Source organism: Lissotriton helveticus, chromosome 11, assembly GCF_964261635.1.
Source record: "Lissotriton helveticus chromosome 11, aLisHel1.1, whole genome shotgun sequence".
Classification (NCBI taxonomy): domain Eukaryota; kingdom Metazoa; phylum Chordata; class Amphibia; order Caudata; family Salamandridae; genus Lissotriton; species Lissotriton helveticus.
This window is the reverse complement of record NC_136072.1, coordinates 329395994-329412804: the sequence shown is the minus strand read 5'-3', so window position 1 is coordinate 329412804 and position 16811 is coordinate 329395994. Positions and strand designations below refer to the sequence as shown.

General features: G+C 51.0%; 1 protein-coding gene and 3 pseudogenes across 2 annotated transcripts in view; 3 read left to right on the top strand and 1 right to left on the bottom strand.

The window, feature by feature from the left end:
• Positions 1 to 16811, bottom strand: part of STK25 (serine/threonine kinase 25) — a 322140-nt gene that overhangs the window by 286396 nt on the left and 18933 nt on the right. The gene's annotated exons all lie outside the window — the stretch shown is intronic.
• Positions 13232 to 15022, top strand: LOC144793381 (18S ribosomal RNA; annotated as a pseudogene).
• Positions 15965 to 16088, top strand: LOC144793550 (5.8S ribosomal RNA; annotated as a pseudogene).
• The window catches only part of LOC144793480 (28S ribosomal RNA), a 6446-nt pseudogene continuing 6144 nt past the window's right edge, over positions 16510 to 16811 (top strand).

The window sequence follows — 16811 nt, the reverse complement described above, 5'->3', positions numbered from 1 at the left end:
AATGAGATGTAAAGCACAAACTTGTTTGCCCTCGCTGGTGATGTCGAGGCAGAGGAGTTCACAAGAGGAGAGGGAGGGGGAGGTGACCTTAGTAACGGAGAGGTTGCTCCTAAAAATGCATGCAATTCCCCCGCCCGTCTTGTCTGAAGACCTGTCTAGCCTAATGATGTGATAGTTGGGGGGGACTAGAATGTCCATTATCGGGGTAGAGGCTTCAGTGAGCCAAGTTTCTGTTAGAATGGCTAGGTCCAGATCCCTAGCTGAGACGAGATCAGCGATGTCGGAGGAGTGTCTCTGGGCCGATCTACAGTTGAGGAGGATGCATTTGAGTTTGGGAGAGAGAAGGGTGGTCGAGCTTTCTAGAGTGAGGGGAACTTTTCTGAGGTTGTTAGGGACGGAACCTCTGTTGTTGAGTGTTGGGAGCCTCAGAGGGTTTGTAAGAATTGTGGGTATGGGGATGTGTGTGCTGGATATTTGTTTTACCGGACCTGGGGCATAAGAGCGTAGGAGAGAGCATAGGTCGCGGTCCGACAATGGGTTGAGGACACGGCGGGGGCGGTGGGAATTGTTGCGAACGGGGATAGTCGGCCAGCGCGGGTGTCGTTGGAGGCGAGGGTATGAAGGGCGGGTGCGTCCTTTGTAGGGTAGAGGGATGATGTGAGGTAGACTGGGCTGTGCTGAGAGAAGGTCTTTGATTGCGTGGACATCTTTTTTGATTTGTTGAATATCCTCTTTGACTTGTTGGAGGGTGGGTGAAGACAGGTCAGTAGGTGTATTGGGGATGGCGTAGGTGGTGAGAGCCATTGGTGAATGGTTGTGTAGTGAGCTGGAAAGCGGGCAGGGTATCGAAGGGGGGGGATATACTAGCGTTGTTGGAATGTTCTGCGGTGTAAGTGGGTGGGATGGCATTCAGAAAGTGGGCGTGTTTGTGGGCGGGGGGTGTGGGTGAAGTAGGCGGTGAAGGCGGTGGGTGGGAGGCATAGGTGGTGCCACCAGTGGGAGACGGTGCCAGTGAGTGGAAGAGTGAGTGAAGGCTGAAGACAGTGGGCGAGACCGGAGGGTAGTGAGGGCTGAGAATAGGGGGTGGGAGAGAAGGGGATGCTAAGGTAGGGGAGGTAGTATGTTTTGTGTGTTTTGTTGGGAGGGTGTGAGTGTCGTGGGCGGGAGTGGGGAGGGAGCTGGGGGGGGAGAGGTGTCCGCCGTGGGGTGTTTGGGAGGGGGGGGGGTGGATAAACTCCGAATGGTGATGTTATCAGATGGTGGCGTGTTGTGGGTGAGAGTTGTTCTGTCAGGTGTGAGGGTGTCGTGTGTGAGAGTGGGGAGGGAGAGGCGTCTGTCGTGGGGGGGGTGGGAGGGGGGTGGATAAACTCCGAGCGGTGGTGTATTCAGGTGGCGTGTTGCGGGTGGGTGTTGTTATGTCAGGGAGGAGAGGGATAGGGGGATATGGGTGGGGGTAAAAGGGAACATGTTAGAGGGGCGGTTAGTATAAGAGGTGGCGACATTTGTGTCTGTCCTTGGGGAGAGTGGGGCGTTGACAGCAGGTGGGCCATTTACTGGGGTGCTGGGGGTGTCTGTCCTTGGGGAGTGAGGGGTGTTAACAGCAGGTGGGCCATTTACTGGGGTGCTGGGGGTAGAGGGGTTGTAGGTGGGGGCTGCAACGTCAGGGGTGATAGTGTTGGTGGAGATCTGGGTGGGGGTCCGCAGCTTGGAGAGGTGCTCTTTGAACTTGGGGTACAGGTTGTCTAGTAGTTCCAGGTTCTTGTCCGTGGATTGAATTAGGACAATCCCGTTATTATAGATAGTAATGGTAGTCCTGCCAGGGAAGAGGTGGGAAGGTGTGATAGAGAGAGTTAGGCCATGAGTAGTTTTCCTGGTGGAGGAGACGGTGAGTAGGGTTAGGAACACTTTTCTCCATTGGGCTCTGCGTGAGGTGTGGAAGAGGATATCGGTAATCAGGGCTCCGTTGCCCGGTGAGAAGTAGGTGTCGGCAAAGGGTGTTTCAGGGTGCGACCTCAAGAAGTTATGTTTAAAACGTTTAGTGGCTTTTTTGGTGAGAGTGGGAGGGTAGTTAATTCTAAAAGTGTGCTTGCCGTTGAGCTCCATTTTAGTGGGGCTGTTGGGTGTAGGAGATAGGAGGACAATAAAAGCTGTCAGCCGCTAGCTACAGGGCAAAGGAGTGACACTAGTGAGTGACCAGAAGTATAAGAGGTAGAAATCAGTGCAGTCCAAGAACCAATAGTGCGTAGGTGCAGCCTTCCTAATGTATCCTATATTCGAGGTAGCAGTCAGCTTACACCATGTACAAAATATGAGGGGTAGAACCGGTTAGGTGTAATCAACTATACACATCAAAGTGTACTAGGTAACAGCAGTGAAGTCTAGATGTAGACAGTGGCTGGGTGCAGCTTACATGCCTAAACGAAGTGAATGAGGTATTAATAATCAATACAGCATCGTGAAGTAGCTTACATCTAAGAACTAACAAATAAATGAGGTAGCAAACATTGAATGATAGGGATAAAGGTGAGATAGGTGCAGCTTACCGCATATACAGTATAATGATAGGGCTAAACTACTAATGAATTAATGAGTTCGAGAAGGCACAATAGGAATACACATGTGCAAACAACAACTTTCAACCGTAGGTTACATAGCATAAATGATACACTAGTGAGTGGCCCAGTATCCGCCATGGGAGGTAGTACTCGGTGCCGTCCAGGAATAAACAGTGAGTAGAGGCAACTTACAGAAATGAACTGGATATATGAGGTAGCAATCAGATAAATGGAACCACAGTGACACTAGTGAGTGGCCCAAAGTAACAAAAATGTTAGAGGTAGCATCGGTGTAATCTAGTAATAGAAAGTGAATGGGTGCAGCTTACAGGTTAATAAAGTATATGAGGTGACAATCAGTGCATAATAGGGATAAAAGTGAGGTGGGATCAGTTTACAAAAAAAATATACAATGTGCAAATAAGGATAGAATAGTACATACATACTAGAATAAATACAAAGATATACCGGAACCAATATAGGTGCAAACGTAGGCTACAATAGACAAATATATGACTCTAGTGCTCAACCGAAGAAAAGTTATGAGAGCAGGTTACACAAAATGTATAAAATACCATTAAATATATAATACTGCAATAAAGGTAGACACTAAGTCACATGATAATTAGATGCAGCGCTCTGTACAGTCTGTGGTGGGTGGGATTGGTATGAATTGCCAGTTCTTAGGATATGTTCAACTGGTGGGAAAGACTAGTCCATGATGGCCGCCAGAGCGAGGGAGAGACTAGACCAAGATGGGAACCAAATAGGGGAGATCGAGCCGGTAGTCCTCTTTTGTTGTTGTTCCTTTTAGAGCAGGGGAGGGTAGTTTCATTTCCTGTATGAGCCAGCCCAATTCCTAGCTTACTGGGAGGGAGTCTTATCTCTCTTTTTGCAGATTCCTGACCGCGTAGGTAATAGGCCTCATGGTCAGTTGTTAGGCTGGAGGGCGATTTATGGCTCCAGTTTATGACCCCCAGTCATATTGTCCAATGGTGAGTGAGGAGACCGCAGAGCCCGCGAAAATGCAAAGCCTACAGTGCATTCCGGGCATAAAATGAAAGATCAGCATGAAAGTTTGAATTAGCAGTTTTGCTTTTAAAATTCCGGGCAGAAAGTGAGAAAACTGTGTGAATATATGTTAATACCGTATTGAAATAGCTTAGCGTAATTACCTTCTGGTCGTCAAGCTGCCCAAAGCTGTAACAAGTCCTTTACAAGTCAGGCCCCTCCAGCGCAGAGCTGCGAGGTGGGCACCCAGACACGTAAACAGGGCACACCGGAGACACTCTAGAGGTCGATTGCGCCGTTTTTAATGATGATCAACCGGGAGTGGGGGAGGGCGGCATCCAGCTATCATCGTGCTGGGTCGGACCGCTTCAAATCCCTTCCGCTTGCCCCCCTCTCCGCCCGTTTCAGTGGTGTTTATTGTGGTGGGGTGATGGGGGCATGAACTCACCGTTGCAGCAGGGTGTCCCCTCTCCGTGAGCCCCCTGTGTGCGAAGGATCCGGGCCGAGGCTACAAACAGCCCAGATAGCCGGGACCCACCGATCCAGGCACATCGACTGACCAGCACCGCCACCCCGACGCACCGGAAGACAGACCTCTCCGCCGCGAATCAGCGCGGGTCTCCGGATAGGGCGGGGGACAGATGCGTGCAGCGACGAGGGCTGGCCAGCTCCCCACCCGCGCCTGCAAAGGGCTTCGCAGTCCGTCAGGCAGGAGCCTCCCGGGCGAGTCTCAGGCGTCCACAGCAATGATCCGCGTCTAGGTGCAGGACCCCTCCAGTCGGCGCGTGCGACGGAGACCCCAGGCTGGTCGGACAACTCCGGTGGCAGGGAGCAGCCCAACTACAGGCGGGGAATGCAGGCAGGCAGCCCAACTGCAGGCGGTGGCGAACGCAGGCAGGCAGATCCTCTCCCCAACCACGCAGGTGTTGGGCTCCGTTGGTAGGAGCTTCCCAGGCTTCAGCAGCAGTGATCCGGGCTCAGGTACCTGCCCCCCTAGTCCGGAGCAGGCGATGCTCACTCATTTAAGGCTCGTTGCGGACTCCGGTGGCAGGGGTCAGTTTCCGCACTACTGTGGCAGTGGGGTTTCCATAGCACTTCAGGCGCCTGCCATGAATCCTGGTCCTTATCTCACAGGGAATACCAGGACGGGTTCCCTAAGCAAGCGCTTAGAAACCTCTTGGTGATTTGCGCTATATAAATTCCTGTACATTTACATTTACATTTACATTGAGACTAATTGATACATCACAGAATTTAGCCTAGTGGCTAAAATCTTTGAGTACAGTTTAGCAATCACTATTGAGCAGCGTAATGAGCCTATATGAACCCAGACTGATATGATCTTTACCCTTTTTAAGAAGACGACAATATTGGCTGTGCCCCAAGAGCCAGGTGGTAGAGCTCCCTCCCTAACCTCTTTAAATAAGCCAAGCAAAGCCGGACAGGTCTCTCTAAAAATACCTTATAAAACTCTATAGGGATACAATTGGTGCCCGTAGCCTTACCTCCAGGTAGGGCTTGAATAATATCGGTAGTGCCCCTCCCGGGATGAAGTGGGATGAGTTAAAGGCAGCAAGGAGAGGGGAGACACTGCAGTATAGCCTGACCAAGACAAAAGGTGCTGCATAGATTAAATTGCTTTATCAGAAGTTTGCTGGACTGGAAACAGAATTGATATGCAAGGTGGCTAAGGGAGAGGATCTTTCCGCAACTCTAAATTTTATTACGGTTACTAAAGCTTGTCTGTCTGACTTCAAAGCTGAAAAGACAGCAGGGAAGTGCCTGGCCAAAAAGCAAGACTGCTACGAATTCAGTGAGAATGTCGGTCGTTTATTTGCAGTTAGGGCTAGGCAACAGGTCACGTCAGGTCACATTGGACGGCTCAAGAATATGAGGGGGATGGTAGTTACAGAACCAAGCGATATCAGAGAGGCCTTGAGGGAGTTTTATGAGGATCTATATAGTGCCTCTCCTTCTGCTACCCTTCTGGTGGAGGATGTATCGGAATTTCTCCAGAGTGGAAAGGTATCCCAGGAGGAGGGTATACAATTGGGGCTGGCTATCTCGCAAGAGGAGCTATATTGTGGGGACTCTAATTTGAGGTGTCACTTTTGTTGCTCCTCTATATTTTATTGTCTACTGAGGGGAAAGAGTGTGGGTATTTCTCCATAATGATACATTTATGTGTTATTCTTAACTTGTATCATTATTTCCATCTCTGGTGCTTTTATGCTATGTATTATATGGTTGAATGTTTACTCCTTTGCTTTGTTCTCATTTTTATGGATGTTGTGTATTTCTGTCTTATTTGAATTTACATTTTCTATGTTTTTCTATAAAGAAGGGAGGTGTGTTGTATCTGCATTTCTATGCCATGCATTCTCCCCTTAGTCTTATGCCCCCTGCAGCTCAGCCTGAGTGACTGGTGTATTTAGAATGCTGATGTGTGTCTGGTTGAGTGAATGTCAGTTGGATTGTGGGCTAAGCAGCAAGGATGCTGCTCCGTGTGGGTCTTTCCGGATACCTTACTGCTTCCTTAATACATATTTACCTGTAACAGGAGACTCCTACCTTGAGACTAAACCTTATCCTGTTTCACCATACTACTGGCTACCTTCCATCTTCATTCACTACAGTTACTTTGCTGGGGAAGAAGCTTCCAACTTCAATCGATGATTATTAGGAGCTTACATTGATGCACTGTGTAAACTCAATAAAATGTGATATATATATATAACAAAAAACTAAAGCAATAATGGTAACAGTTAATATGAAGCGCACAGCGTGTATAAGCAGGTAAACACAATTTCAAGTCCAATTGGTGCTCTAAGTGGAGAGAGTAGGTTACCACTACTCAATAAATGTCATAAATGACTGAACATAGGCAATAATCCACCAAGCACTCGTCTTCAAATATAGTCTGTAAGATCCCAATGTTCAAAATTCGTTTATTCCATCAATTCTTCATCAGATTTCTTCATCCAATATATGACAAAATAACAGCCAACACGTGTTTCGTCTGATCAGTATATGATATACAGACTTCTTCAGGGCTGTAATTAATACAGTAACCAAAATTACAAAAAGTAGTACTGGACTCAATATTCACAATAGAATACACCGAATCCGTGTAATAAGGAAAGGTAAGTCAAAGAAGTACCCGTCACCAAGAATAAAGCTTGAAAACCCAAAGTGTATCCATCAGTATCTAGTACCCGAGTCTGAGTACATTTCAACATATATTTTAGATCGTATAATTATAAGTAACCTAAAATACCAGATAGGACCCAGTCACCAATCACAACAGCAGATTGGTCAACATGCTAGTATTATTACATCCTCAGTAACTCACCATTACTCTTAATGCGAATAATTGTAATTCATAATCCTCACGGTAAAATCAAATTCTTCAGTCCAAACCAATCGAAGTAATAATCTGTAAGTAAAGCTAGTGTCTATTAATATACACTATATTTATATTGTAGCGCTCATACGTCAAACTGAGGCTAAACACACTCCACTATCTTCCTGCCCAATTGCTGTATACTCCAAATTGGCCAGCACATCGCATAAGTATTAGCTACTGATATATATACAGTTCTCTCAATAACTTCTCTGTTTACAAAAGGTATACAGTCTGTGATTAACTAATATACAGTTGTATCATTATCCAGTAAATACCTTAATGTATGAGTAGAATCGCCTTCCAATAGTTTGCTTCGTCTCAAAGTTACAAAATCGGCATGGTCAAAGTCAGACCCTCGTAAATATTCCACAGTATCTCGCTATCCTTTTATCTATAGACCGAAATCAGTATAGTAAGTGCATTAGCGTGCGCCCTTGTATCAATAGCGTCACATATAATGCGTATTCAAATCTCTAAGTATCTGTATTGATATCAGTTTTGTAACTTTGAGACGAAGCAAACTATTGGAAGGCGATTCTACTCATACATTAAGGTATTTACTGGATAATGATACAACTGTATATTAGTTAATCACAGACTGTATACCTTTTGTAAACAGAGAAGTTATTGAGAGAACTGTATATATATCAGTAGCTAATACTTATGCGATGTGCTGGCCAATTTGGAGTATACAGCAATTGGGCAGGAAGATAGTGGAGTGTGTTTAGCCTCAGTTTGACGTATGAGCGCTACAATATAAATATAGTGTATATTAATAGACACTAGCTTTACTTACAGATTATTACTTCGATTGGTTTGGACTGAAGAATTTGATTTTACCGTGAGGATTATGAATTACAATTATTCGCATTAAGAGTAATGGTGAGTTACTGAGGATGTAATAATACTAGCATGTTGACCAATCTGCTGTTGTGGTTGGTGACTGGGTCCTATCTGGTATTTTAGGTTACTTATAATTATACGATCTAAAATATATGTTGAAATGTACTCAGACTCGGGTACTAGATACTGATGGATACACTTTGGGTTTTCAAGCTTTATTCTTGGTGACGGGTACTTCTTTGACTTACCTTTCCTTATTACACGGATTCGGTGTATTCTATTGTGAATATTGAGTCCAGTACTACTTTTTGTAATTTTGGTTACTGTATTAATTACAGCCCTGAAGAAGTCTGTATATCATATACTGATCAGACGAAACACGTGTTGGCTGTTATTTTGTCATATATTGGATGAAGAAATCTGATGAAGAATTGATGGAATAAACGAATTTTGAACATTGGGATCTTACAGACTATATTTGAAGACGAGTGCTTGGTGGATTATTGCCTATATATATATAACAAATTGTGTTTGTCATGCTGATTCAATTGGATTAGGAAAGGATTATATTTATCTCTTAATTTTAGATGAAAAGAGCCAGGCAGGGCACTTTTTTGCTTGCTTGTACCACCTCCTTCCTCCGCCGTTTCACTCTTTACTACTTCAGTGCACCATCAACTAATTTGAGAGAAATCTCCCACTATGGCCTAACGACCACAGCTGTGTAAAGATTGATACCACAATCAGGAATTCTATGGCAGTTTTCAGAACAGCTTCTTTAGTAAACAAATCGCAAACTAAATAACTCGCCAATAGTTAGGCAAATGACAAGTTGTCCAAGCTGAAGACAGAGGCCAACATCATTCAAGTGCTGCACCTCCAAAACAAACCTTCACCATACAATGCACAACAACCAGAATGTACAGCTGGGTTGCAGATCACTTAAGGTACACAAAGGTTCCCAGTCACACAGTCATCCAGCTTTCAAAGATGAAACTCATTTTCCCCAGCACAAATACTTACTCTAGTGTTACTGCATGCAGTGTCTCTTTTTTTGCATGCCATCGTCTGTTATTGTATTTACATGAGGGGAGACCCTGCGTGTGTTTTTTGTGTGTGAAGTAACTGCTGTATATACTGTGTGGATCTTCCCATCTGTACAGCGAGGGCTGGGAAAGAGGGTAGAGAGAGAAACTGCACTAGGTATGTGGTGATAAATTCAGGATTTCAGGGTGACAGGTGTGCTTGTGTGACTTCCGGTTGAGGGGTGTGAGTGCAGAGTGAGATGCGTGCCTGTGTATGTGCAAGGGTGTGTCTATTGGTGTATGAAATGAGAACAGTTTTCATGTGAGTTCAGGGTGAACAGTGTGCCCGTTTTAGAGTGAGCAGTTTGCATGTGAGTGTGCAGGTGAGGCGGGTATCTGTCTGAATACATTACAATGGGTGTGCCTTTGTCAGTGCAGAGTAAACGCATTACCCATGTCATGTGCGTGTATGAATGCGCAATTATAACTGTGCCCATGTGACTGCATGGTGAGAGGTGCGCCTTGATGAGTAGGTGCTCTTCTAAGAGCAAGGTCTGTGGTGTGGGAGGGAGAACATTAAAAGGCGGCTATCTGTCTGAATACATTGCAATGGTGTGTCCGTGTCAGTGCAGAGTAAACGCAGTACCCATTTCATGTGCTTGTATCAATCAATCAATCAAATCAATCATAGCATTTGTATAGCGCACTACTCATCCGGAAGGGTCTCAAGGAGCTAGGGGGAAGGGGTCAGCTACTGCTCGTACAGCCAGGTCTTGAGTGGTCTCCTGAAGGCGAGATGGTCCTGGGTCAGCCGAAGGTGGATGGGGAGGGAGTTCCATGTCTTGGCCGCCAGGTAGGAAATCTATTCTAGAGAACAAAGGTCCTTAGGATAATGTAATAGCATATGAAATATATAGACCTGAATCAGTGCTAAACATGACAAACAATTCCAGAAAAAGAATAAGTGACTATCTTATTGCAGTAATTGTATGTCCAAACTTGCTCTACAATTGATTCAGATTCAAGGGACAGATGGCTCCCACGTCTTTTTTGCCTGATATTGTTTGCTTTCCTCCTTTCCTTATTCTTTTTCTGGAACTGTTTGTCATGTTTACTCTTGGATAGGTACAGGCTTGTACCCTATCAAATGTTGTATTTGACCCTCTTCATGGTCTCCTTAACTCCTGTATATATTGAATAAAAATCTCCAGACCCGGCTGGGTACTTGAATTGCCAGATATAGCACTGATTCAGGTCTATATATTTCATTGTATATGCTATTACATTATCCGAAGGACCTTTGTTCTCTAGAATAGATTGTCTGCCCATGGTCCGAAGGTATCAATTGGGTTCCCTTGTTATAATTAAAAAGCCAGGTAGGAGAAGGATCTTCCTCCGGCGGTGGCTCTTCGGATGCGTGGTACGGCGGCGAGGCTAGTGGATCGTAGCTGGCGGGTGGGCGTGTAGACGGTCATGCGGTCGTTGAGGTACTTGGGGCCCAGGTCATGGAGAGACTTGTGTGCGTGGGTGAGGAGCCTGAACGTGATCCTCTTGTTGACGGGGAGCCAGTGCAGGTCCCTCAGGTGGCCGGAGATGTGGCTGTGTCGGGGGATGTCCAGGATGAGTCGGGCGGAGGCGTTCTGGATGCGTTGGAGTCTTTTCTGTAGCTTGGCTGTGGTGCCAGCGTAGAGGGTGTTTCCGTAGTCCAGTCGGCTGGTGACGAGTGCCTGGGTGACCATCTTCCTGGTTTCGGTCGGGATCCATCGGAAGATCTTGCGGAGCATGCGTAGGGTGTGAAAGCATGATGAGGAGACGGCGTTGACTTGTCTGGTCATCGAGAGGGAGGAGTCCAGGATGAAACCCAGGTTGCGTGCGTGGTCTGTTGGCTTGGGAGTGGTGCCCAGGGCGGGGGGCCACCAGGAGTCGTCCCAGGCGGAGGGCGATGGTCCCAGGATGAGGACTTCCGTCTTGTCTGAGTTCAGTTCAGTTTCAGGCGGCTGTTCTTCATCCACTCGGCGACGTCTTTCATCCCTTCGTGTAGGCTGGTTCTGGCGGTGTCGGGGTCTCTGGTGAGGGAGAGGATCAGCTGGGTGTCGTCGGCGTAGGAGATGATGTTGAGGTTGTGTTTGCGTGCGATGGCTGCAAGAGGTCTCATGTAGACGTTGAAGAGGGTGGGGCTGAGTGATGATCCTTGCAGTACGCCGCAGAGGACTTCGGTGGCTCGGATCGAAACGGGGGGAGGCGGACTCTCTGTGTTCTTCCGGCGAGGAACGAGATGATCCACTCCAGTGCCTTCTCTTGGATGCCGATGTTGCTGAGGCGTTGAACTAGTTTGCGGTGGCAGACAGTGTCGAACGCTGCAGAGAGGTACAGGAGGATGAGTGCCGCTGTTTCCCCGTTGTCGAGCAGGGCTCGGATGTCGTCGGTGGCTGCGATGAGGGCGGGTTCGGTGCTGTGGTTGGCTCTGAAACCGGAATGCGAGGGGTCGAGGGATCCGTTCGTCTCGAGGAAGGCGGCAAGCTGTCTGTTGACGATCTTCTCGATGACTTTAGCAGGAAAAGGGAGGAGCGCGATGGGGCGGAAGTTCTTGAGGTCGGTGGGGTCCGCTGTTGGTTTCTTCAGTAGGGCGCTGAGCTCGGCGTGCTTCCAGCTCTCCGGGAAGGTGGCGGTGTTGAAGGAGGTGTTGATGATGTCCCGGAGTTGGGGTGCGATGGTGGAGTCGGCCTTGTTGAAGACGTGGTGGGGGCAGGGGTCGGTTGGAGATCCGGAGTGGATGGTGTTCATCGTGCGGGCTGTGTCTTCGGTGGTCACCGTGGTCCAGGTGCGGAGGGTGGCGGTGGGGGGCATTGGTTCGACGGTTGGGTGCGTGGATGGCGCGCCGAAGCTGTTGTGATGTCGGCGATCTTGCGGTGGAAGAACGAGGCGAGGGAGTCGCAGAGATCTTGTGAAGGAGTGATGTCGTTGTTGCCAGTGCTGGGGTTGGAGAACTCCTTGACGATGCTGAAGAGTTCCTTGCTGTCGTGGGCATTGTTGTCCAGTCGTTCCTTCAGTGATTTCTTTTTGGTGGTGCGGATAAGCTGGTGGTGCTTGCGGGTGGCCTGTTTGAAGGCGGTCATGTTGTCTGTGGTCTGGTCCCGGAGCCAGGCTTTCTCGAGGGTGCGGCAGTTCTTCTTGGAGTCCTTGAGTTCGTCGGTGAACCAGGAGGCCTTCTTGCTTCTGGGTCTGTTGGGAGGGTTCTTCAGTGGTGCGAGGTCGTCGGCGCAGGTGGTCAGCCACTGCGTGAAGTTGCGGGCTGCTTCGTTGGGGTCCGTTGTGCTGGCGGGTGGGTTCTGGCTGAGGGAAGTGGTGAGCTGGTCGGTGGTGATCTTGCTCTAGCTTCTGTGAGGGACCTGTTGCGGGTGGTGGTGGGTCGTGGTTCTTCTGAAGCTGAAGTGGACGCAGCTGTGGTCAGTCCAGTGGAGTCCGGTGGAGTGGCTGAAGGTGATGTGCTTGCTGGATGAGAAGACGGGATCAAGCGTGTGGCCGGCGTAGTGGGTGGGGGTGTTGACCAGTTGCTTGAGTCCGAGGTTGGCGAGGTTTTCCAGCAGGGCGGCGGTGTTGCGGTCCTTGTTGTTCTCCAGGTGGAAGTTGAGGTCCCCTAGGAGGATGTAGTCGGCGGAGGGGAGGGAGTGCGGGCTGATGAAGTCTGTGATGTCTTCGCTGAATTGTGTGCGTGGTCCCGGGGGTCTGTAGACGAGGGTGCCTCTGAGGGTCGTCTTTGGGTCGGTGTGTATCTGGAAGTGGAGTTGCTCGGCGGCGGCGAAGGTGTCGTTGGAGTCGGTCGTGATGCGGATGGTGTTCTTGTGGACGATGATGATGCCTCCTCCGGTCTGGTTGACGCGGTCCCTCCTGATGATCTTGTTCCCGTCCGGGATGGCGATGGCGATGTCGGGGGCTGAGGAGGCGTTCATCCAGGTTTCCGTGAGGAAGGCGATGTCTGGTGATGTTGTGTCGAGGAGGTTCCAGAGTTCCACGGCGTGTCTGTGGACGGAGCGGGTGTTGAGCAGGATGGATTTGAGGTGGTTGCTGCTGGTGCTTGGCTTGGCGGGTGAGGTGCCGGTTCGGAGGCAGGTGAACTTGCAGGTTTTGCAGGTGAAGGGTCCGGTCCGTGGGTGCGTTTCGGGGTGGCCCGGCAGCAAGCGGGGTTTCAGCCGGCATTGAGGTCGGCGGCGGCGTAGGTCCGTCGGGTCGTCTTGCATCTGCGGGGGCCAGGGGTCCTGGCACTGGGCGCGGTCCAGGCGCAGACGGGCTTGGCTTCGGCGCGCCCGCTGCGCGTCCGTGCTTTCGCCATTTATGGCTAAGTGGGAGGGAGCAACAACAGCGCATGGTGGAGAAGGGTGTTTGGGTACGGCTACTTGGTTGATCCTACCAGTAGCATATGCCGGTCTCAAAGATTAAGCCATGCATGTGTAAGTACACATGGCCGGTACAGTGAAACTGCGAATGGCTCATTAAATCAGTTATGGTTCCTTTGATCGCTTCACCTGTTACTTGGATAACTGAGGTACTTCTAGAGCTAATATATGCTGATGAGCGCTGACCTCCCGGGATGCGTGCATTTATCAGACCAAGACCAATCCGGGCTCGCCCGCCGCTTTGGTGACTCTAGATAACCTCGGGCCGATCGCCCGTCCCCGTGACGGCGACAATACATTCGGATGTCTGCCCTATCAACTTTTGATGGTACTTTCTGCGCATACCATGGTGACCACGGGTAACAGGGAATCAGGGTTTGATTACGGAGAAGGAGCCTGTGAAATGGCTACCACATCCATGGAAGGCAGCATGCGTGCAAATTACCCAGTCCCAACTCAGGGAGGTAGTTACGAAAAATTACAATACAGGACTCTTTCAAGGCCCTGTAATTGGAATGAGTACACTTTAAATCCTTTAACGAGGATCCATTGGAGGGCAAGTCTGGTGCCTGCAGCCGAGGTAATTCCAGCTTCAATAGGGTACATTAAAGTTGCTGCAGTTAAAAAGCTCGTAGTGGGATCTTGGGATCGAGCTGGCGGTCCGCCGTGAGGCGAGCTAACGCCTGTCCCAGCCCCTGCCTCTCGGCGCCCCCTTGATGCTCTTGACGGAGTGTCCTGGGGGTCCGAAGCGTTTACTTTGAAAAAATTAGAGTGTTCAAAGCAGGCCGGTTGCCTGAATACTTCAGCTAGGAATAATGGAATAGGACTCCGGTTCTATTTTGTAGGTTTTCGGAACTGGGGCCATGATTAAGAGGGACGGCCTGGGGCATTCGTTTTGTGCCGCTAGAGGTGAAATACTTGGACCAGCACAAGACGATCCAAAGTGAAAGCATTTGCCAAGAATGTTCTCATTAATCAAGAACGAAAGTCAGAGGTTCGAAGACGATCAGAAACTGTCGTAGTTCCGACCATAAACGATGCCGACTAGCGATCCGGCGGCGTTATTCCCATGATTCGCCGAGCAGCTTCCGGGAAAGTCTTTGGGTTCCGGGGGGAGAATGGTTGCAAAGCTGAAACTTAAAGGAATTGACGGAAGGGCACCACCAGGAGTGGAGCCTGCGGCTTAATTTTACTCAACACGGGAAACCTCACCCGGCCCGGGTGATCGTTCTTTCTCGTTTCTGTGGGTGGTGGTGCATGGCCGTTCTTAGTTGGGGGGAGCGATTTGTCTGGTTAATTCCGATAACGAACGAGACTCCTCCATGCTAACTATTTACGCGACTCCCAGCGATCGGCGTACAATTTCTTAGAAGGACAAGTGGCGTTCAGCCACACAAGATCGAGCAATAACAGGTCTGTGATGTCCTTAGATGTCCGGGGCTGCACGCAACCTACACTGAACGGATCAGTGTGTGTCTACCCTTCCCCGACAGGTGGGGGTAACCCGCTGAACCCCGTTCGTGATAGGGATTGGGGATTGCACTTATTTCCCATGATCAAGGAATTCCCAGTAAGTGCGGGTCATAAGCTCGCGTTGATTAAGTCCCTGCCCTTTGTACACACCGCCCGTCGCTACTACCGATTGGATGGTTTAATGAGGTCCTCGGGCGGACCCGCCGGGATGGCAACAGCCATGGTGGAGCGCCGAGAAGTCGATCCACTTGACTATCTAGAGGAAGTAAAAGTCGTAACAAGGTTTCCGTAGGTGAACCTGCGGAAGGATCATTAACGGAGGAGTGGCCCGAGCGACCGAAGGCGCCAGCCCGAAGCCCTCGGCTGCTTCCTGCAAGCACGCATGCTAGGCACAGGGCCCGGCCCTGCCCTGGCGCGCCCCGGCCTGCACAGTGGTCCGCAGCCGCATGGGGCGCTCGGTTGAGGACTGGGACTTTGGCAGGCCTCTTCCCCCTGTGGGAGGGCCCGAACGAAGCGTGATGGACCCGGCGTGGGGGCGGCCCCTGTCCCATGTCCCTCTCCGAGACGGAACCCAAGTTCACCCGGCACATGACCCCCAACTGAATGGCAGTGCACCCCAGGGCTGGTACCACCCCTCCCTCGAAAGGCCCTGGCGCCGGCTGGGCCCTCCCGCACCCGAGTCCCGGCCCGACCGGGGTCCAGGCGTCCGAGGTGCGGTCCTTCTTGCGCAGCAGGGCGGCCCGGAAGAGAAGGGGCTGAGGGCCTGCGAGGGGACCCTGGCTCCTTTCGTGGGAGGCATGCGGGGTGGGGAGCTGCCTGGCTCTCCCCTTCCGGCACCTCCAACCTGGGTAAAGGGTGGGATGGGCCGATCGCCAGCACGGCTCGGGGCTGCCCAGCGACAGACGGCTGACGTGCATGTGGAGCAACCCTCCCTCGTTGCCAGGTACCCGGTTCGACCCGGTCCCGTCCGGCCGGGCCGAAGGGTTTGAAGACTTGTGCGAAGGGACCGGCGGCTGCGGGGCTGCCTGCTCCCGTCGCACTGGGAGCCCCATTCCTCGCCCGCGGGTGGGTGGGGACTCCAGGGCCAAGCCCCTGGCAATGTTTTTTTCTCCCAACGGTGCAGTCGTGACTCCCAGAGGGGAAGCCTTAAACGGGGCGCCCAGGCCGTCTCGTCGCGCGGGCGGTGGACTGACGGCATTGCCTTCCTCTCGCATCTCCTGCGCCCACAGGTGGGCGAACGTTTTTGAAAAGTTGACTGACTCTTGGCGGTGGATCACTCGGCTCGCGCATCAATGAAGAACGCTGCGAGAATTAGTGTGAATTGCAGGACACATTGATCGACACTTCGAACGCTCCCGGGGCTACGCCTGCCTGAGGGTCGCTCGATCGTCAATCGCCCCAGGGCTTCCCCGGGACGCGGCTGGGGCCCTCGCAGGGTTGGCTCCGCTTCCCCTTCGTCCCCCCACAAGGTCAGACCACCTGATCGCCTGTGGCAGGGTCCCTCGCCAGGTCCTGCCGCGGAGGTACGCCGCCGGCGTGCCTGGCCCCCGAGAAAGGGGCCTGGTGACAGGCCCGTCCCGGGGTGCCTGGTTGCATGCCGCACGTGGCTGTCTGTGGTGTCCCACCGGCTGCCCGCGCGCCTCGGGCGCCCACCTCCACCGCCGGCTTCCTGGGGAGGGCAAACCCCTCCAGATCCGATCCGGGGAAAGAGGGCGCGCCCTACCGGGACGCCAGGCCCCCCTGCTCTGGCAGGGGCCTGGTCTTCCCCAGCAACCCCCTTTGACGCTCCGTCATCATTCTTCCGACCTCAGATCAGACGTGGCGACCCGCTGAATTTAAGCATATTACTAAGCGAAGGAAAAGAAACTAACCAGGATTCTCCCAGTAACGGCAAGTGAAGAAGGAAGAGCCCAGCGCCGAATCCCCGCCCGGCGGTGGGCGCGGAAAATGTGGCATATAGAAGACTGGCTCCCTGGCGTTGCTCAGGGGGCCCAAGTCCTTCTGATCTAGGCTTACCCCGCGGACGGTGTTAGGCCGGTAGCGGGTCTTCTCGGAGTCGGGTTGCTTGGGAATGCAGCCCAAAGCGGGTGGTAAACTCCATCTA